Source organism: Bubalus kerabau, chromosome 1 (genome assembly GCF_029407905.1).
Source record: "Bubalus kerabau isolate K-KA32 ecotype Philippines breed swamp buffalo chromosome 1, PCC_UOA_SB_1v2, whole genome shotgun sequence".
NCBI lineage: Eukaryota > Metazoa > Chordata > Mammalia > Artiodactyla > Bovidae > Bubalus > Bubalus kerabau.
The window spans coordinates 103,497,781-103,519,920 of NC_073624.1; the positions used below are offsets into that span (position 1 = coordinate 103,497,781).

Sequence of the window (22,140 nt, forward strand, 5' to 3'; positions counted from 1 at the left end):
GATGCTATGTTACTCCTCCTGTTGACCTTGCCCTGAACGGCTGTGTGTCGAATTACTAATTATCCCTACAGCTTTGCTACGTAAATGCCATTTAATTTCCACCTCCACTTTTGGAAGCCACACTGCTCAGAGAGAACCACTGCCAATAACCTCAGAAGCTAGCTGTTTCTTATAAGGCAACGGGATGCCATCTACCACCACTGGGACCATTACCACCAAGAAATGTTCTCTAAGTACAAACAATAGCTAAAAACAGAAAACAAATAAGAGGAAAAAACAAAAGACAGAAGAGAGAAGAAAAGGAAGAGAAAAACCCTGCATTTACTATTCAGCTCTGGACCATTCTCATGCTTCAGGTTCATGCCTTAGTTGACCCTGGACACCTGCCTGTGCTGTATGAAAATAACAAGCCACCATCGGAGGGTTTCATCATCTCACTCAGAGGCACGAGTGTCTCTAAGGATTATGCTTTGCCTACTTGGCACGGAAATCCTGCTTTAGCTTCAGTGATTAGCAAATGTAGGGAGTGATTTCCCTCAGTCTAGACCCCAAAGACTAGTCCAGACAGACACAGGAATTCCCATGAAAACCCTCTAGGCTGCAGGCCATAATTTACCTTCTGTTGTTGCAATATTCTTGCTAGGAGATTGCTAGTAAAATTTTGCAAATGTTTCCATTTAAATTGACCCATTCATTTGGGATTACCAAAAGCTAAAATCAAGACCATACTTGAAGAAGATAACTTGGGAGAAGAGTAGGTTAGACAGGAGTGGACAGTTGGCATGGGTTGGAAGAACAGTCAGGAGGCTGATGATCATGTTTTTAATTTAAACATAGGATTCCTTCTATGTTAAAATTATTTGTAGTTACCAAAAAATAATGGACTAGACGAGTCTCTCACATATGGCTAAATTCAAAGGAATTTGGTTTTAAAATAAGAACCTAGGTTTAATTCATTCTTTTATCAGTCAACACTAAAATTAAAGCAAGGGTCTCAACCTAAGCAGTGTTTGTTGTTTTGTTGGGTGTTTAGATAGAACTTTTTTTTTTTTGGTGAATTTCCTAGTTGGCTGTCAAATAACTGACATGTAATTTCCTAAACCTAGAACTAAACCAAAAAAAGATGCTTGTGTTTATGACTATGAAGGGCAGTATGACTTTATTCACTTCTTTAAACATTTATTTGACATCTGCTTCATATCAGGCACTGTGTTAGGTGCTGGGAATACAACAATGATAAAAAATAGATTGACTTCCTACTGCATGAGGTTATAGTACCTCTTAACTAATCCTCTTGAGACAATGATAAATTAGAATAGATGCAAATTCACATATTTAGCAAATAAAAACCATGATAACTTTACAGATGAGTGTTTCATGACATCATTTCCTCTACCTTCAGACTACAATTTTTTTTTTACTTTATTACAATTCAGCACCATTTCTTTTTCTGTCAATGTCTTTTTCAATTCGAAAATAACTCCAATTTTTGGAGAAAATGAAAAACTTTGAACTGTTTTTCTGTTTGGAAATGTAGTTCTCATTATTAGTCTTTATTTCAAAACTCTTCTACTATGATTTAAGTCCTATTTGCTTCCATCCTAATCTTTCTGGCCTTTGTTGCTGTTGCTCAGTCGCTCAGTTATGTCAGACTCTTTGTGACCCCATGGACTGCAGCATGCCAGGCTTCCCTGTCCTTCACCAACTCCTGGAGCTTGCTCAAACCCATGTCCATTGAGTCAGTGATGCCATCCAACAATCTTACCCTCTGAAGTCCCCTTTCCCTCCTGTCTTCAATCTTTCCCAGCATCAGGGTCTTTTCCAATGAGTTGGCTCTCACATCAGGTGGCCAAAGTATTGGAGCTTCATCTTCAGCATCAGTCTCTCCAGTGAATATTCAGGGTTGATTTCCTCTAGGATTGACTGGTGGTTTGATCTCCTTGAAGTATCTTTCTGGCATATCTTTCATTATTCCCCCTTCCTGCCCAGTGCTGTAGTCAGACCAAACAGCTTCTCTTCTTCTAACATGCCCCACCTTTCCCCATCTCTCTGGCTTTGCTCACCATGTCTCCTTTGCCCAAGATGCCCTTCCTCCAACATTTCCTCCTAACCAATCTTATTCAGTCCCAAGGACCAACTTCTATGTCATCTCCTTTATGAAGCTATGCCTACAGAAGAGAGAGAGTTAAGCTTTCTGTTCTCTTCTGAACAATTAGAGCACTTCTTACTTCTCAGCAATAATGCAGGGCCAACAACAATGTGTCTCTCTTCTTTTCTATTGGTGTGTCAGCTTACAGAAAGCAGGCATAATACCTTACTTCTATTACACTGCTTATAAAAACCTTTAATTTGTTTATATATTGTAATATATAATTATAATTACATGTAATATAATAATATGACATGTAATTATAATGATCTATAATAATATAATATAATTATTATAATATGTACTGCAACTGTATATTATGTTTTTATTTATAATAAATACATTTTATTACCTCAGTAATCTATGAAGACATGGCACAATATTTCTTGAGAACTTTCTATGTGTCAGGTGTTGCACAAAGCTCTAGGGATAGATATACTCTCAATTTCCACCCTTCTGGTGGGCATTAAACACATAGGTGCTATAAATATGGTATTTGTGTAATACCAAAGTAATGCTCCAAAATCACTGCAGATGGTGACTGCAGCCATGAAATTAAAAGACGCTTACTCCTTGGAAGGACAGTTATGACCAAACTAGATAGCATATTCAAAAGCAGAGACATTACTTTGCCAACAAAGGTCCGTCTAGTCAAGGCTATGGTTTTTCCTGTGGTCATGTATGGATGTGAGAGTTGGACTGTGAAGAAGGCTGAGCGCTGAAGAATTGATGCTTTTGAACTGTGGTGTTGGAGAAGACTCTTGAGAGTCCCTTGGACTGCAAGGAGCTCCAACCAGTCCATTCTGAAGGAGATCAGCCCTGGGATTTCTTTGGAAGGAATGATGCTAAAGCTGAAACTCCAATACTTTGGCCACCTCATGCAAAGAGTTGACTCATTGGAAAAGACTCTGATGCTGGGAGGGATTGGGGGCAGGAGGAGAAGGGGACGACAGAGGATGAGGTGGCTGGATGGCATCGCTGACTCGATGGACGTGAGTCTGAGTGAACTCCGGGAGTTGGTGATGCACAGGGAAGCCTGGCGTGCTGTGATTCATGGGGTCACAAAGAGTCGGACACGACTGAGTGACTGAACTGAACTGAACTGAAAGGAATGCTCAAATATCCTTCAAATCTGGCCCAATGCTTGACTTTTTACATTGGAGTTGAGGTTGCAGGGGCCATCATGAGCAAAAAAATCTTTAAAGGTTTATATGCTCGGACAGTACTTGTTTTTGGTGGCATCTGACTTTTTATATACCTTGTTTCATGAAAAATTGGGTTAGGTCAACACTGGATCTGCTGTTTAGTCATGAAGTTGTGTCTGATTCTTTGTGACCCCATGAACTGTAACCTGCCAGGCTCCTCTGTCCATGGGATTTCTCAGGCAAGAATACTGGAGTGGGTTGCTATTTCCTTCTCCAGTGTATCTTCTGCACCTAGGGGTCAAAACTGCATCTCCTGCTTGGCAGGCTGATTACTACCAAGCCACTTGGGAAGCACTAGACCATTCAAATATGACGTAAATCAAATCCCTTATGATTATACAGTAGAGGTGATGGGTAGATAAAAGGGATTAGATCTGGTAGAGAGAGTGCCTGAAGAACTATGGATGGAGATTTGTAACATTGTATAAGAGGTGGTGACCAAAACGATCTTTTCCCCCCAAAATTTCAAGAAGGTAAACTGGTCATCTGAGGAGGCTGTACACATAACTGAGGAAATAAGGGAAGCAAAAAGCAAGGGAGAAAGGGAAAGATAGGCCCAACTGGATGCAGAGTTCCAGAGAATAGCAAGAAGAGATAAGAAGGCCCTCTTAAATAAACAGTGCAAAGAAATAAAGGAAAACAATAGAATGGGAAGGACTAGAGATCTCGTCAAGAAAATCTGAGATATCAGGGAACATTTCATGCAAGGATGGGCACAATAAAGGACAGAAATAGTAAGGACCTAACAGAAGCAGAAGATATTAAGAAGCAGTGGCAATAATATACAGAAGAACTATATAAAAAAAAGGTCTTATTGATCCAGATAATCATGCTGGTGTGGTCATTCATCTAGAGCCAGACATCCTAGACTATGAAGTCAAGTGGGCCTTAGAAAGCACCACCACGAACAAAGCTAGTGGAGGTGATGGAATTAAAGCTGAGCTATTTCAAACCCTAAAAGATGATACTGTTAAAGCACTGCACTTAATATGTCAGCAAATACGGAGAATTCAGCAGTGGCCACAGGACCAGAAAAGATCAGTTTTCATTCCAATGCCAAAGAACAGCAATACCAAAGAATGTTCCAGCTACCAAATAATTGTTCTCATTTCATATACTAGCAAAGTTATGTTCAAAATCCTTCAAGGTAGGCTTTAGCAGTATGTGAACTAAGAACTTCCAGATGTACAAACTGGGTTTAAAAAAGACAGAAAAACCAGAGATCAAATTGCCAACATTCGTTGGATCATGGAGAAAGCAAGGGAATTCCAGAAAAACATCTACTTCTGCTTCATTGACTATGCTAAAACCTTTGACTGTGGATCACAACACACTGTGGAAAATTCTTAAAGAGACGGGAATACCAGACCACCTTATTTATCTCCTGAGAAACCTGTATGCAGGTCAAGAAGCAACAGTTAGAACCAAACACCGAACAATGGACTAGTTTCAAATAGGTAAAGAAGTATGTCAAGGCTGTATATTGGCACCCTGCTTATTTAACTTCTATGCAGAGTATATCATGTGAAATGCTGGGCTGGATGAATCACAAACTGAAAGATTGCTGAGAGAAATATCAACAACCTTAGATATGCAGATGACACCATTCTAATGGCAGAAAATGAAGAGGAACTAAAGAGCCTCTTGATGAGGGTGAAAGAGGAGAGTGAAAAAGCTGGCTTAAAACTCAACATTCAAAAAAACTAAGATCATGGCATCTGGTCCCATCACTTCATGGCAAATAGAAGGTGAAAAAGTGGAAGCAGTGACAGATTTTATTTTCTTGGGCTCCAAAATCACTGTGGATGGTGACTGCAGCCATGAAATTGAAAGATGCTTGCTCCTTGGAAGAAAAGCTATGACCAACCTAGACAGCATATTAAACAGCAGAGACATCATTTTGCCAACAAAGATGTATATAGTCAGGTATGGATGTGAGAGTTAGTCCATAAAGAAGGGTGAGCACGAAAGAATTGATGCTTTCAAATTGTGGTGCTAGAGAAGACTCTTGAGAGTCCCTTGGACTGTAAGGAGATCAAACCCGTCAATCCTGAAGGAAATCAACTTTGAATATTCATTGGAAGGACTGATGCTGAAGTACCAATACTTTGGTTACTTGATGTGAAGGGCAGACTCATTGGAAAAGATCATGATGCTGGGGAAGCTTCAAGGCAAAAGAAGGGGGCAACAGAGGATGAGATGGTTAGATAGCATCACTGACTCAATGGAAATGAATTTAAGCAGACTCTGGGGTATAGCAGAGGACAGGAGCCTGGCGTGATGCAGTCTACGGGGTCACAGAGAGTCAGACACAACTTAGCAACTAAACAACATTAACAACAACACTGGATCACTGCAACAGAAGTTGGGCGACTTTTCAAACTAGCAGCTACAATTTGTAATCAGGCCCAGGGGTGCAGTTTCTGCTATTGCCCAGGCTACCTGACTGCTTTCTTCAGTCAAGCAGGAGAGAGGCAAAACTGGAAAGTATAGGCTGCTTCAATGTTAGATTCACCTTTGGTGTTAGACACAGCTTCACCCATAACTAAAGTGAAAGTTTTTTTGGGGGTGCCAATTTCATCTGTCAGAGAAGGCAATGGCACCCCACTCCAGTACTCTAGCCTGGAAAATCCCATGGGCAGAGGAGCCTGGTAGGCTGCAGTCCATGGGGTCGCTAAGAGTCGGACACAACTGAGCAACTTCACTTTCACTTTTCACTTTCATGCATTGGAGAAGAAAATGGCAACTCACTCTAGTGTTCTTGCCTGGAGAATCCCAGGGACGGGGGAGCCTGGTGGGCTGCCGTCTATGGGGTCGCACAGAGTCGGACACAACTTAAGTGACTTAGCAGCAATTTCATCTGTAAAATAAGAATAGTAATAGTCTCCTCAGTAAGAATAAGTAAAACATATAAACTCTACTATCCATAACTATGTCCATAAACTATGGTCCATAGGCCAAATCTGGCTTGCTGATTGTTTTAAAAATAAAATTTTACTGAAGCACAAGGACATCTATTTATTATATATTATCTATGTGTCTGCATAACATAGGCAGAACTGAATAGACTCAAATATTTACTTTCTGGCCTTTTATAAACAAAGTTTGCTGTTCCCTGTAGTAGAACACAGCCCTGCACATGGAAGAGAATTGTCGTAATTACCCTCTTTTTCACCATTCTCTCTTTCAGTGGGTGAAAGTGGAAAAGAAAGAATGGAGAAGAATTGGCAAGAGAGAGACTAGAGTGGGTAATTGTCTCTTTCCATTTAATGGAAACTCAAATTGGAATTGACCTTGAGTCTGGGACTGAGACCTAATAGTGACTTGAAGAAGTAAAAAAATTTTTTTCTGTATTGACAACTGTCACTGGTCCAAAAATTTTTTCTTTCCTCTTGGAAAGCACTATATGTCACCAATGAAGTTAATAGTTCATTCTTGATTACAGTTATCATTGGCAGAGACCATGAAAATCTTCCATCAGAGCGTAGCACTGCCATTCCAGACAGATTTTGCCTGTGTTGGTATTGATTTCAATTAAAACAAGTTATCTCAGTCACTGGGCTTCCTGTTGGCTGCACTCATTGCCCAGTGATGCAAATGGAAAGCCTGTTTCAAACCTATGCTATCTGGTTACTTACAACAAGGCCCAGGCAGCTGGGTGTATAAACAAACCTCAAGGACCAATCATTGTAGAAGGAAATGATCTTCATTTGCCCTCCATGATGTCATCCATGTTAGGCCTGACAGAGTTTTAACAGTTATTGACTGTGAGACCAGGCCAGACAAATCTTATGAATTCATCTTATTCCTCTTCAGGGCAGGTAGTCAAGCGTATCCCAAAACGTTTGATTTGGTTCAATTCCTTGTGTACATTTCCTTTCTGTCTCTCCTTTTCCCCCCACCTCCTCCTGTGGGAGGGGTTTGTGTGTTTTCATAAAGCATAGCATGATGGTGTTCTGCGTCTGTGTTTTTATTCTGTGGCTGAGCTTTTCTCTTCTACCTGTTAGCTTATAAGTAACCTAATCCAGGGATGAAACTCCTTCATTGCACATAATGATTCAGCAGTTTGTGTCAGCATGGTTCTTTATAATAGCAAAACAGACCATTCTTTCCAAAGATACATGGCACATGAGGCAAAATGTATAGCACATATTGCAATCTGTGCTTTAGTAAATTCACATATTTGAATTGCTGCCTTTAAGGCTTGTGTACTAGATCAAGTCACCTAGCTAAAAAGTGGGCCTAAGTCACTGTGAAACAGATTGACTGTTCCCTCCCCCTCCCAACTCCCAAACTCTTCATTTGGACATGTAGCTAGATAATATTCCCCAGCCTTCTTTACAGTTAGATGCAGGCTTTTCCTATCCTTTCCTTTGTGGGTTTAGCACTGATAATTGAAAGCTAATTCACTCTTTCTTCATGCTACTTATAATGTCCCAGCAGAGAGTCCCCTCTCTGATAAATACATTTGCCCTTTCTCTCACCCTTTCTTTTGCATTTGGTGCTAAGAATGGTGTAGGGGGTTATTAAAAGATAAAAAGAGTTTCTATCCAATTTCACAAATGCAATTCTCTTCTGATTTGGTGATATTTAGAACCTGGGAGCATGAGCCTACCTTCCCAGTCTGTGCTCCACACTGCCTATATCCTCATTCTAGAAAAGCCATCAGCAAACTTAAAACCCATGATTGCTCTACAAGAGTTTAAACAAGTCCCGTCCCATCTGTCACTGGCAGTTGGAAAGCAGAGGGGAAATGGAGCTGAACAAAGGAAGGAAAATGATAGGAGAGAAAGAATAGGGTGAAGAAGAAAGAGGAAAACCTGAAGAGTGCCTGGACTAAAAGCATGCAATCTTATTTTCAAGATGTCCATTTAATGCCATTTTTTTTCTTATTGTGTGGTAGAAGCTGATGCCACTTTCTGAGGATACAATAGTATGACATTTTTTAAAAGTAATTTTTATAGGAATGAATAATTTTGTTAAATTTATGACACAGGCTTGTATAACCAATATACAGTTTTTAAAAAAGGATGGTTTAATGTGGAAAATCTTTTTCTGGTAAGTATCATGCCCTCTCCTAATGTGGTTATCTTTTATTTATTTTTAAAATTTTTATTATTTGAAGGATAAGTGCTTTACAATGTTGTGTCGGCTTCTGCTGTACAACAACATGAATCAGTCTTAATTATATATGTATCCCCCTCCCTCCCGAGCCTCCCTCCCCCTCCCATCCGACCTCTCTAGGGTTAGTTAAGGCACTGGGGCTGCGCATGAGCAGTAGCCAAAACATTAGAAAGATGGTGGAGGAAGAGTAAAACAGAGATCCTTTTGGTTCCAGAAAGTTGCCTAGAAAGAAGAAGGCATATCAGGCCCTCAAAGCTACCCAAGAAAAGCAGTTGCTTTTGCAAGAAAGAAGAAGCAGAGGAAACGAAAAAAGCTCAAGTTTAGGCATCAGGGTTCCTAAATGATTCCTGGTAGCAACTGCATAACAGAGTGTGACTTAGTTAGAAGTGAAACTCCGTGGCTTGGAAGTCCCAGATAAACATTTCTTGACCTTTATTCTAGGCATCCAAAGGGTTAATGGGGTGAATTAACTAGTGCTGAGGATCATTGCAAGACTTTGCCTGAATAAGATTTTCAGTGGTATCTTTGTGGAAGTAACTTTTCCTACTATAAACTCACTTTGGAATAGTGGAACTTCATGTGACCTGTGTGTGTGCTCAGTTGTGTCCAACTCTTTGTGACCCCATGGACTGTAGCCCTCCAGGCTCCGCTGTCCATGAGATTCTCCAGGCAAGAATACTGGAGTGGGTTGCATTCCCTTCTCCAGGGGATCTTCCTGACCCAGGGATCAAACCCAGGTCTTCTGCATTGCAGGAGGATTCTTAACTGTTTGAGCCACCAGAGAAACCCTTATGTGACCTGGGGATTTCCAAATCTAAAGTCTGTTCGGGAACTTAACTTGGAACACAGACAAGCCAAAGTCAAGAACAAAAGTGTCCCTCTGACAGACAGAATGATTGAACAGCACTGGGGGAAGTTTGGTGTCATTTGCTTGGAAGGTTTCATTCATAAAATTGCCTTCCCAGGGAAGAATTATCAGGTCTTCTCAGGGTTCTTGTGCCTTTTCCAACTCTCAGTGGCCCACTGTAGTACCAAGAATAGAGTGAGCTTCCTCAAGGAGGTGGGCTCACCTGGTTATGGAGGCAAACACAGCACTCAGCTCACTGGGCAGGTGAGCTAAACCCAGAATCTCTGAAAGCACAGTGCTTTGGAAGCACGCGTTTTCGTTTCATGTAATGTTACCCAGTATCTTCAAATGTTGCATGCATGCTTGGTCGCTCAGTCATGTCCGGCTCTTTGTGACCCCATGGACTAAGCCTGGCAGGCTCCTCTGTCTGTGGAATTTTCCAGGCAAGAATGCTGGAGTGAGTTGGCCATTTCCTCCCTTAGGGGATCTTCCTGATTCAGGAATCAAAGCTGCATCTCAAGTAGCTCCTGCATGATCAGGCAGATTCTTTACCATTGGGCCACCTGGGAAGCCCATCTTCAAAGGTATTTACTGTTATATTCTCAGAAACTGAAGGGAAAGTGTCAGGGAAAAGATGGTGATATACACAGCAGGCCCTTTTCATCCTACCTCAGTTCCAAGGAAAAATTCCTGTGTGTTTTCCCCACTGGCCACCATCCACTCTGAAACCAGCCAAGGACTCATGCCGTGAAGGAGGGAGTCCTGTTTTGTCACATCTTCTTTCCTGGAATTTAATGTTTGTGAATGAATACCCAAGTATGAATACAAGACAGCAATAGACCAAGCCCAAGGGTGTTTTTCAACTTGGGGATTCCCAGGGCCTTGTTTTGGGAGGAACTTGAAATACAACTAGGAAGAAGTACACACACACACACACACACACACACACACACAAATTACAGTAATTAACCTGGAGCAAATATTCAGGAAGTCTGAAGTGAAGTCTGTGAAATCATGAAGGGTGTAGCTTCAAAATGAACAATAGCTCAGTTTCATAAATGTTTATTGAGTTTATGAATTTCAACCCATGTACTAAGCCCCGAGAATACAAAGAAAATAGTCTTGCAGTTTAGTAGGGACTCATACAATAATTTATGTAGAACAGAGGTGGTGATGGGAATGCTAGAGGGTTTCCTAGATGATGTGAAGGATGTAGTAAATCTTGAATGAGTAGAGTTTGATCCTCAGAAGAAAACATTGCAGTCAGAAGACAGAAAGAGCATCTGAGGAACTATGAACATTGTTCAGAATTGATAGAGCTTAAAACGTGAAGTGGGTTTCCCTGGGGCTCAGACAGTAAAGAATCTACCTGCAATGTGGGAGACCTGGGTTCGATCCCTGGGTCAGGAATATCTCCTGGAGAAGGGAATGGCTACCCACTCCAGTATTCTTGCCTGGGAAATCCCATAGAGAGAGAAGCCTGGCGGACTACAGTTAACAGGGTCGCAAAGAGTCTAGTCAAGGCTATGGTTTTTCCAGTGGTCATGTATGGATTGGAGAGTTGGACTATAAAGAAGCTGAGCACCAAAGAATTGATGGTTTTGAACTGTGGTGTTGGAGAAGACTCTTGAGAGTCCCTGGACTGCAAGGAGATCCAACCAGTCCATCCTAAAAGGAGATCAGTCTGGTTGTTCATCAGAAGGACTGATATTGAAGCTGAAACTCCAATACTTCGGCCACCTGATGGGAAGAGCTTACTCATTTGAAAAGACTGTGATGCTGGGAAAGATTGAGGGCAGGAGGAGAAGGGGATGACAGGGGATGAGATGGTTGGATGGCATCACCGACTCAATGGACATGGGTTTGGGTGGACTCCGGGAGTTGGTGATGGACAGGGAGGCCTGGCGTGCTGCGGTTCATGGGGTTGCCAAGAGTCGGACACGACTGAGCGACTGAACTGAACTAAACTGAAAGAGTCTGACACGATTGGGTAACTAATACACACGAAACATGAAGCTGAGAGTGATGGGCAATGAAAGCTGGAAAGTAAGAACCCCTTGCGACTTTTAGATGGCATTTAGGATTTTTAAGGATTATATCATCCCACGGAAAGGCCCAAGTTCAAGTGGTGTTGAGAAAACTGAATAGCTACATGTAAAAGAATAAAATTAGAATATTTTCTAATACCATATAAAAAATGAACTCAAAATGAATTAAAGACCTAAATGTAAGACCAGATACTATAAAACTCCTAGAGGAAAACATAGGCAGGATGCTCTTTGACATAAATTTCAGCAATATATTTTTGGATCTGCTCTCAGAGTAATGGAAATAAAAGCAAAAATAAACAAATGGGACCTGATTAAACTTAAAAGCTTTTACATGGCAAAAGAAACAATAAACAAAATAAAAAGACAGGCTACAGAATGGGAGAAAACATTTGCAAATGATGCCACTAACAAGGGATTAATTTTCAAAATATTCAAACACCTCATACAGCTCAATAAAAATAATCAAAAAATGGGGAAAAGACTTAAATAGACATTTCTTCAAAGAAGATATAGAGATGGCCAACAGGCACATGAAACGATGCTCAACATCACTGATTTTTTGAGAAATGCATATCAAAACCACAATGAGGCATCAATTCACACCAGTCAGAATGGCCATCATCAAAAAATCTACAAATAATAAATACTAGAGAGGGTGTGGAGGAAAGGGAACCCTCCTACACTATCAATGGGAATGTAAATTGGTGCAGTCACTAGAGAACAGTATGAAGTTTCCTTAAAAAACTAAAATATATATATATATATATAGAGAGAGAGAGAGAGTTACCATATGATCCAGCAATCCCAGTCCTTAGTATATATCTGGAGAAAACTCTAAGCTGACAAGATACATGCACCCCAGTGTTCACAGCAGCACCATTTACAATAGCCAGTACATGGAAGCAACTGCAATGCCCACAGATAGATGAGTGGATAAGGAAGATGTATGTATTCTAATATACAATGCAATATTACTCATAAAAAAAGAATGAAATAATGCCATTTGCAGCCACATGGATGGGCCTAGAGATTTTCATACCAAGTGAAACAAGTCAGACAAAGACAAAATTATATGAGATCACTTATATGTGGAATATAAAAAAATAATAATACAAATGAACCCATTTATAAAACAGAGATTGAGTCACAGATACAGAAACCAAATTTATGGATATCAAAAGGGAAAGAGGGAGAGGGATAAATTTGTAATTTGGGATTAACAGATATACAATTACTATTTATAAAATAGATAAACCACAAGAATCTACTGTATAGCACAGGAAACAATGCTTAATATCCTGTAATAACCCATAATGGAGAAGAAACAGAATATATTCATATGTGTGTGTAACAGAATCACTTTTCTGTAAACTTGAAACATTGCCAACAACTATACTTCAAAAAATTACAATTTAAAAAGTGAATAAGATCAATAAAAACAATATTTCAGATAAAACCCTAGAAGATGAATGATAAATTACCTACATGTTCAAGGGCATTTTTGATGCCGTTCTCAGCATATGGTATTTCCTGTATTCTTACATACGAATGGTATGAGTCTTACACATTTAAGTACTTAACTGTGTGTGCAATATTTGTACATCAGAAAACACAAGAGTTGTATCAGAGGGGCATATATTTAAGTATTCAATACAGGGCAAAGAACCAATTTCCTATGAATTCAAAGAAAGGAGAAAACATTTGTAGGTTGAGTGGCATCCCTGTTTTTCTTCCTCGCTGTTTTTACTCCTTTTCCCCTCTTCCCTCTCTTTCTTTTCTTTCACAGTTATGTAATGGTCTCTGTGTGCCAGGATGTATGACAAAAACTGGGAATATAGTGGTTAGCAGTGATAGATGGCTACCAAACAATTCCCCACACCCTCCAAAAAATATAATTAAGTGTTCTCAAGAAAGCGTATTCTGTAAAATGGAATTAACAAGGCTGAATGGCATAATGGAAATCTTCCTGGAGAGTTTGTTAAACTGCCACCTGAAGCATAATGGGAAGACAGAATGGATCCCTGAAGGAGGAGTAGGTGTGGACAGATGGTGAGGAGCAGGGGAGGACATGTGAGCCTCACTAAACGAAGTGACGAAAGACAGGAAAACTCCCGAAGGATGGCACAGAGGATTCGTGTGATGCATCATGAGAACATTTGTGGCTGCAGCATTCCTTCTTGGATCAATCTGTATGAAAACCTTTCTGACACCATTAAAACCCACCCTTTCTTCATATCCTACTTTTTATTTTAGGGATTTCTACAGGATTTATAAACATATTTTTCCTTTTCTCACATTCCTTTATCAGGTAATTTAATTTAGACCACATTCATTTGGAACTTATTTTGACACAATTCAGCTCAAATAGATTGCTGTATATAGTCATGTATGGATATGAGAGTTGTACCATAAAGAAGGCTGAGCACCAAAGAATTAATGCTTTTGAATTCTGGTGCTGGAGAAGACTCTTGAGCATCCCTAGGACTATAAGGAGATCAAGCCAGTCAATTCTTAAGCAAATCAACCCTGAATATTCATTGGGAGGACTGATGCTGAGGCTGAAATTCAAATACTTTGGCACCTGATGTGAAGAGCTGACTCACTGGAAAAGACCCTGATGCTGGGAAAGATTGAAGTCAAGAGAAGGTGGCAGCAGAGGATGAGATGGTTAGATATCATCACCTACTCAATGGACATGAATTTGAGCAAACTCCAGGAGATATTGGAGGATGGAGGAGCCTGGCATGCTGCAGTCCATGGGGTTGTAGAGATTAGCAACTGAACAACAGCAAAACAACATACTTGGAAGAAACACACATGCATTTCTTTCCACCTCTTCTGTATTTTATCTTTTCATTCAGATATATCTCATACCAAATTCAGCTGCACTGAAGCTCCTGAGACAACTTTGACCTTTCTAATATGACAACTTCCATGGTAACCCTTTCTGATCATCAGTGAAAGTACAGCTGGAAGACGGTTTCGTACTGAATGCCTTGGCTAGCTGGAGCCAAGGATTTGGACATAACCTTGTTACTACTGCTGGCAGCTGTCCAGGCACAAAACATCTTGATGCTGAGGTCTCTCCTCTTCTATATTTAACAGATGGGATCGTTGAACTTCCTTCGATGCTCACTAGCCAATAAGCAGGAAGCAGACACCATAGGCCTGGGGTGATTCATAACAGCAATTCTAAGGTTGCAGGAATCTTCCCTGCTTTTCACTTGCCCAAACCCAAGACACAGCAACTTTGTTGGGTAAAGTCACACAGCCAAGAGGACTGATGCAGAACTTAGAAACCTCAGGCCGGCACTCAGAGCTGCTCAGGAATCTTGTTAAGTTTCTCCCTCTCTGTGAGATGACTGTACCATTCATCTTTTGCCTCAAGCCTCCCACACATCCTCCTCTCAAGGATGACCCAGACTCATACTTCATTGAGAAAACAGAAGTCATTGAACGTGAACTCATCTTCCCACCACAAAACCTGCCAGAGCAGTGCATCTGCATCCCAATTCTCCTTCCTCCACTATGGTGGAAACGCTCCTCCTCTGCCAAGAAGGGATACTTTTCCACTTTTGCACTGGCTTCCACTACCTTTTGTGTTATCAAAGTAACTCCTTGAGTTACTCATGCTTTTCCTCAGCAGTAACATCTCTGTGTTCATTTAATCATTCCCCTTATCATACAAGCATGCTGTAGTATTTTCCTTCTTCAAAGTCTTTTTTTTCAATGACCCTACATACTGTTTCAGTTCCTGCCTTATTTCTCTGTTCTCCTTTGTAACTGAATTCTAAATTTATCACTGAAAAAACTGCTTCTACGTCATCATCTTTCTTCCACCCTTCAACTCAGTCCAGTGTGCTTCTTCTATATCTCTTCTACCTGGAACTCTCTCTGGTAAGGTTAGCAACAGCCTTCAGGCAGTCTAATCCAGTGGAGGTCTTCCCTTCTCATCTTCCTTGGCTTCTCAGCAATATTTGTCAAAGTTGACACTCCACTTGATTGAAGTATGCTTATCCCTTGCTTTCCAGAATCATTTTCCTAATTTCCTTCTCTTTCTCAATCTTTTCTGTTGGGTTCTCAAATGTTGGCATTGCTCAGAGGTGGCCCTAGGTCTTATCTTTTGTTTAAATGTTCTTCTTACTCATATAACACACTTCCATTGTTTTAATTTTTATGTGTTGAGTTGTGATAATTTATTTCTTGCTTCTTCAGTTGTGTAAACTGTGCATGTCACACACTCAAATACCCCAAGCAGAACACTGAGCTCCTTTGCTCTCATTTGACTTGAGCAACTCTTTATCCAGTTGAAAGAGACAAAACAGAATACCCATTCTTTTGCTTTTTAAAAATTTAAGGTGAAATGAACATAAAATGAATAATTTTAAAGTGAAAAAATTAGTACTTACTATGTCTTAGCCACTGTCCTATCAGGTTGCTATCAAATAATTCATTTAAATGTCAAAACAGTGCAGTAGATACTATGATTATGGCTCTTTGCAGATGAGGAAACAAAGCAATTTGCTCAAGGTCACGCAGCTAATACACGGTGGAGCCAAGATCTGAGTTTTAGAAATCTTCCTCATTAGCCTGCCCTCCAATTGTTATATTGGATTATGCAAATCATATTATTTCTTTCTCCTCCTAGAAACTGTTCAGTGGTTTCCTAGTCTGCTAACAATACGCGTCATGACTTAGAGGGCCTGCATGAGCTGGCCCTTGACTGTTTTTCTACTCTCATCCTGACTCTCTACACATTACTCACTCTTCTTAGTGAATTCTTCCCTCAGGCCTTTTCACTGTTACCTCCTGCCTTCAGGTCTCCTCACATCCTGTTCCCTCAGCTGAAAACATCCATTCCTTGTTCCATCCTTTATCTCTCAGTTTAAATGACTCCTCCAGGGGCCTGTTTCTGCAATAAGTATCCTTTCCTGTGATTCTTCTCTCTCATCTCTCTCTTCCATGCTCAAAGGTATTATTTTAGTTTGTAATTATGTTTTTTTTTTTTAATTTCTTGGTTTGGTTGGTTTCTGCTTGCTAAACCTCTAGAACCGTGGACCCCCAAACTTATTGGCACCAGGGACCAGTTTCGAGGAAGACAATTTTTCCACGGACCAGGCAGGGCCAGGGATGGTTTTGGGATGCTTCAAGCGCCTTACATTTATTGAGCACTTTTATTCCTATTATTATTGTATCAGCTCCACCTCAGCTTGTCAGGCATTGGATCCCAGTGGGTCTAGAATATAAGCCTCTTGAGGTCAAGGACTGTTTTATTTTTATGTTTGTCCTTGTAGTAATTATTATACCCCCTAAATTTTTCAGTTCCTAGTACAAACTGGATTAATGAATGAATGGCCCCAATTCTATTTTATGTAAAGAAGAATGAATTGAATTACCTAGATTTTTATTTTACTTTTTGGGTAGTTCTATATGCCTTCTGTCTACATTCTCACTGCCCCTTCAGTGGAGAAAAGAAAAAGAAACTGCCTTCAGTTCCTGATGTTGCTAAATAATTTTCAACTTCATTGCTCTAGGCCTCCCTGGTGACTCAGCAAGCAGTAAAGGATCCACCTGCAATGCAAAAGACCACTTGCAACGTAGGAGATGCTGGTTCAATCCCTGGGTTGGGAAGATGCCCTGCAGAAGGAAATGGCAACCCACTCCAATTTTCTTGCCTGGGAAATCCCATAGCAGGGGAGCCTGGTGTTCTGCAGTCCATAGGGTCACAAAAGAGTTGGACCTGGCTTACTGACTAAATCACCACCAGATACTGGTTGAATTCATCATTTGATTCCAGGGAAGATTAAGTAGAACTTATCCTAGCAAAATACAGCCTAGCAACATCTGGTCTCTTTGTGCTGTGGTTTGAAGTGCTTGCTGGTTAGTGGCTCCTTGTTTTCCCTCCACATCTCTATTTTTTTTTTTAAAGTAATAACACTTGGAGTTATTACAGCAGACACCTGGCACATTGGTCAGGCTGTACAGCTTTACCTTATAATCAGTCCATCACAGAGATGAAAATAACACCATGCCACAGTGTGACAAATTGTAAGACTTCAGGAATCAAAGACAATACCCAGCCTGTGATGACAACCCACATTCTGCCAACACTATAGAAAATGAGTCCACAAATTGCCTACTCCACGCTCTCCCACATGAGTCTGTTCCCAGAGAAATACTTGCCTCTTAATTCTGAGAGAATGCCCTTAGGATGAGGAAGACGCTGTGAAGCGTCTTGTGTGGTTTTCTGCTATAGATTGATCTTCAGCTTACACAGCTGCTGTCCCTTAGGATAATCAGGAAAACAGAGGGCTCAGAACTCATGACAGCTGTCTTTATTGACTGTTAGAGGATTTACATGCAATTTCAACCCTCTCACCAAGTAAGAATGGCCTTTTTTGGCTTCATGTCAGAGAAGGAAACTGAAATTTCAAGATATTAGCCAACTTGTCCTTTGCCATTTGACTAGCAAGTGAAAAAACTAGAACTCTAACCTATGTCTGAATGAAGATCAAGCTGCGGTGAAACCTGGATGCCACACTGCTTTCAAGATTAAAAACTATTAATTATAAAATACTTAAATATTAAATAAATATATATTAGTATAAGTTAAGCCTCAAAACAGGATACATTGAGTATCATTAGCAGTAGTCTGTTGTGTCTTTAAAACATATTTGAGTTCTTGGTTAGTTATTTTAATCCTAATAGAGGGCTTCCCTTGTTCAAGATACAGTGCTATCTGTATTATTAATATCTTCTTTATATTTATAAAAACTCTATAAGAAGGATACTATGATTATCTTCACCTAAGATGATTAGATAGCATCACCAACTCAATGGACATGAATTTGAGCAAACTTCAGGAGTTAGTTAGTGAACGACAGAGAAGCCTGCCATGCTGTAGTCCATGGGATTGCAAAGAATTGGACACAACTTCATGACTACTGAACAACAACAAATAGAATAGAAAGCTGAGGTTAAAGAGGTTAATTGGCTCAACCAACTATAAACAGTGGCAGAGACTGGAGAGTTTAACTCCCCCAAACCATGCTCATAACAATGTTAACTGGCCCTCCATGCATTAACTGTGATCAAGCAGCTTTCCACCTGCTCCTAGAATTTAAGCAGATGTTATCTGCAGATTTTGGCAGAGTCAACACTGATGGTACTGCAACTTCTTGTCACAATACCAAGAACTAATTATACATCTTTCACAGAGCCCTCACAATGGTGCAGATGAGTTGAAGACATGAAATTCTGGATAATTTGCTATAGCTGTGGAATCTCTACCAGCTGTGATGCATTGCCCAAGGAGCAACTCATTGGCATATGGAAAAGATGTGGAAACGATGGACTCTCTTGTCAAGCAGTTTAATAAAAGAAAAATTTATGTGTAGTAAAAGACCTGGCGCATAATTAAATGGCAAGAATTGAATGTCAAAGGCGTTACAGTACCGGTTCAATGCGTAAAGGTCTACTAAGTGCACAAAAGCTACTCTAGGAACTGGCACCTAGGTTTTGATCAGGAGTCTGAAAATTGTCAGATACAGATTATTAGAGACGGAAGAAAAGCTGGAGAGGAAGCCAAGCGTAAATAAGAGCACAGATGCAGGATGTAGCGACTTAGTTGGCAAGTGGTGGGCATGATTAGAACCGGAATTTGGGAGAGAGAGCCAACGGGGAAGAGCAGGTCTTTGGGCAAGCTGGCATGACCTCAGAGTCCTCAGAGGGACTCTGTTCTTTAAACGACCCCAGGCATTGTTCAGGCCATCTTGTTCGTCACGGTCTCTCTCTGACTTTTTCTATAAGACATACAGAAACAATTCTTAAACATGAAATGCTTTTCTTCTCTGGTCTCATACAACTGACTCATAAATAACCTACAGCCTTACTGCCAGCCACTAACTATCTTCTAGGTATGTCTTCCTGGTTCCAAGGAGTCTATGCATAAAAATCACTACATTTCCTTCCCATTTATGGAAACATCATGTAATATCAACCAGACACTATTTATTAGCACTTAAGCAACCAACAAGTTTTTACCAATTTCCTTGATTTGCAGGGTATAGGTGCAGGCACTGTTCCTAAAAACTAGATGTTTTATAAAAAAGCACTCAATGGTGATTCAGAAATTTCTTTTTTTGTTTGATACCAAAGAGCTGAGTGAAATCCCTGGGCTTTGTTAAAAATGATAGAATTTAGAACTTTTCAGACAGACAGTGAATATGGGTGTTAAGTGGGTTTTCAATGGTATTTGATTCATCAAATTTATCTTGTTATTCTGAGTTATTTTCTTTTTGTCTTTAGAATAGTTGGAATGGGGGAACACGTCTTTCATTTGTTAAAATGTTTTCAGTTTCCTGAAAATAGAAATAGAAAAGGACAAATGGAAATGCTTTGGATAAGTCAAGCCATGACTACTTTATAATGTCAAAACAGCTAAATATATTTTCCCTTGTGATGTGTAGGTGGACATTCAGTCCAGCAAGCATACGTAACATTTTCATATTTGAATCTGCTGTACAAACTACCATTGTACTGAGTAGTTCACTCTAAATCCCCCATCCCAATCTCAATCATTGGCCTACATTAATTTGTGCAATAATTAAGAATAAGCTTCTGCTTCAAATCCTAGCCCTACTACTCACTAACATGTCTCATAGGATTGTTAATCTGAGGATTAAATGATTCAGTATGCATAAAAGCTACCCAATGTAAGCATTGTATGTTAGCTGACAGCAGTCATTAAAATAAAAATAAAGGAAAATGAATTTATTACTCAGCTCTGTGACTATTAGAATACTAACTTTGTCTTCATAACACTGATCGTGTTTGAGATGAAAGTTATAATCTATCAAGCACTCTGCCTATTTTACATCTCATTTAGTCCTCACAATGAAGCCATCCATGAGCTGGTGTCATTACTGTTTTCCTTAACTTATGCTGGTGGGGCGGTGGGGGTGGGGTGTGTAAGTGACTTGCTCGGGGTCACCCAGGTGGGAAGTGATAGGGTAGAATTTGAAACTAAGGCAATATGATTCTAGAACTTCTACCTTTAATCACTTTGCCGCACAGTCTTCGCATAATCGTCCCCAGTCATGAAGCTGGTTCCTAAAATCCAATTAGTCATCCTGCAAGGTTTCTATTAACCCAGGACTATCAACCCCTCTGTAAGGTCCTCATATACTTCCACGGGGCTGAGATTACTTTGGTTGGCTTTTGCTGGAAATCACATTCCAAAGATACCCAACGACTTTACCTTTGCCTAGAGATTCAGACTGAATATACCTTGTACTTATAATATTCCAAAATGTTCACATACAGCCCTATGTGGTAGGTACCATTATTCCCATTTTACAGAGGAAAGGCTGAGGCCCAGGAAAACTAGATAGCTTTCTCAAAGTCTTGTAATGAGTATGTATATCAGAAAGCTTTTAATTTCTTGTCTAGTGGTCTTTCCATTAGAGGCCTGATGGAATTAAGATCAAGATTCTTTTTTTCCTCATTAGGCATCATTTTGGGTGTCTTGATCATCCCCAGTTCGTAGTGACATGATTATAAAGATGAACTTCGAACTGATCATCCCCTGGGTTTGTTTAAAAAGGTAAAGGCCATGGTTAGCTTCTAGATGCTGTGCATCTTTGACTGAGAGGGTACTGTTTTACTACCAGAGCTCTGAACTGTATCTCTGTGAAATTTACAAGCATGCTGTGAAATGATCTTTAAGTTCATGCTCTTGGACTGTGTTTCCCACCTACTTGCAGGGTGATGAAACTGGACAGCTGCTTCCTGGGGGCAAGGTGAAGATGTAGATCATATGCAGTCCCTTCTGACCACTGCAGAGGAGTTCTACAATAGGACCCGAAGACCCCTCCGCCTTCTGTTCCACCGATGGCTTCTCAATGATCTGTTTGCACATTCTTTTCCTGCTTGGTAATTAGCACCAGCTGTCTCAACTTAAAAGGGAGGAATCCCTTTGAAATTCTCTCTGTCCTCCATGAAATGTGCTACTGAAACGTGCTAATTAGTAACTGGACTTAGGACAACACAGACATGTGTTTCCTGTGAGTACTGTAGAAGGAAGAGCAGGAATCTGAACATCTGTTTAGTCGCATATGTGTGTGTATGCTTTTCTCATTTTCAAAATGACATTTTTTAATGAAAATCTATCTGCTCAAATGAGACTGGTAGCCAGTAGCTAAGGCCCAGGCCCCCCACGTGCTGACTGCTCTCCCTTCATTTGTAGTTCCTTCTCAAGTTGTCAGGATCCCTGTGTGCAGAGAGCAGGGCCAGGGGATACTTCCCTCTGGACCTTAGCAAATTGGCTTCCCTGTCAGCATCCCCTTGCTCTTCACTTGAGTATCAGGATCATGGGGTTCCAGGGACACAAAATAGTAACTTCTGTTCCTTTGGGGACCCCTGTCCCAGGTGAGCTTATAGTCAAGTGTGCGTGTCACAATTAGCTCACCCCAGTATTCAAGGAGCGCGCCTAGAGACACAATGTAGCATTGTATTAAACTGTTGTTTAGTCGTTAAGTTGTGTCTGACTCTTACGACCCCATGGACTGTAGCATGCCACTCCCCTCTGTCCATGGAATTTTTCAGGCAAGAATCCTGGAGTGGGTTGCCATTTCCTTCTCCAGGGGATCTTCCCAACCCAGGGATCAGACCTGCGTCTCCTGCATTGCAGGCGGATTCTTTACACTGAGCCACTCCAGGAGCCCATTGTGTTAAATGTACTTTGCTAAAAATGGAGAAGCCACC

The 22,140-nt window shown here is 40.5% G+C and overlaps 1 long non-coding RNA gene and 1 pseudogene across 1 annotated transcript; both read left to right on the plus strand.

Moving 5' to 3' along the window:
* The first annotated feature begins 7,959 nt into the window (after positions 1-7,959).
* On the plus strand, positions 7,960-9,805 carry LOC129652818 (60S ribosomal protein L7-like 1; annotated as a pseudogene).
* A 5,652-nt stretch (positions 9,806-15,457) lies between these two features.
* On the plus strand, positions 15,458-21,258 carry LOC129655502 (uncharacterized). The gene is made up of 3 exons (XR_008716027.1): positions 15,458-16,348; positions 16,911-19,292; positions 21,141-21,258. It is a non-coding gene; the product is annotated as an uncharacterized LOC129655502 (long non-coding RNA).
* The last annotated feature ends 882 nt before the right edge of the window (positions 21,259-22,140 follow it).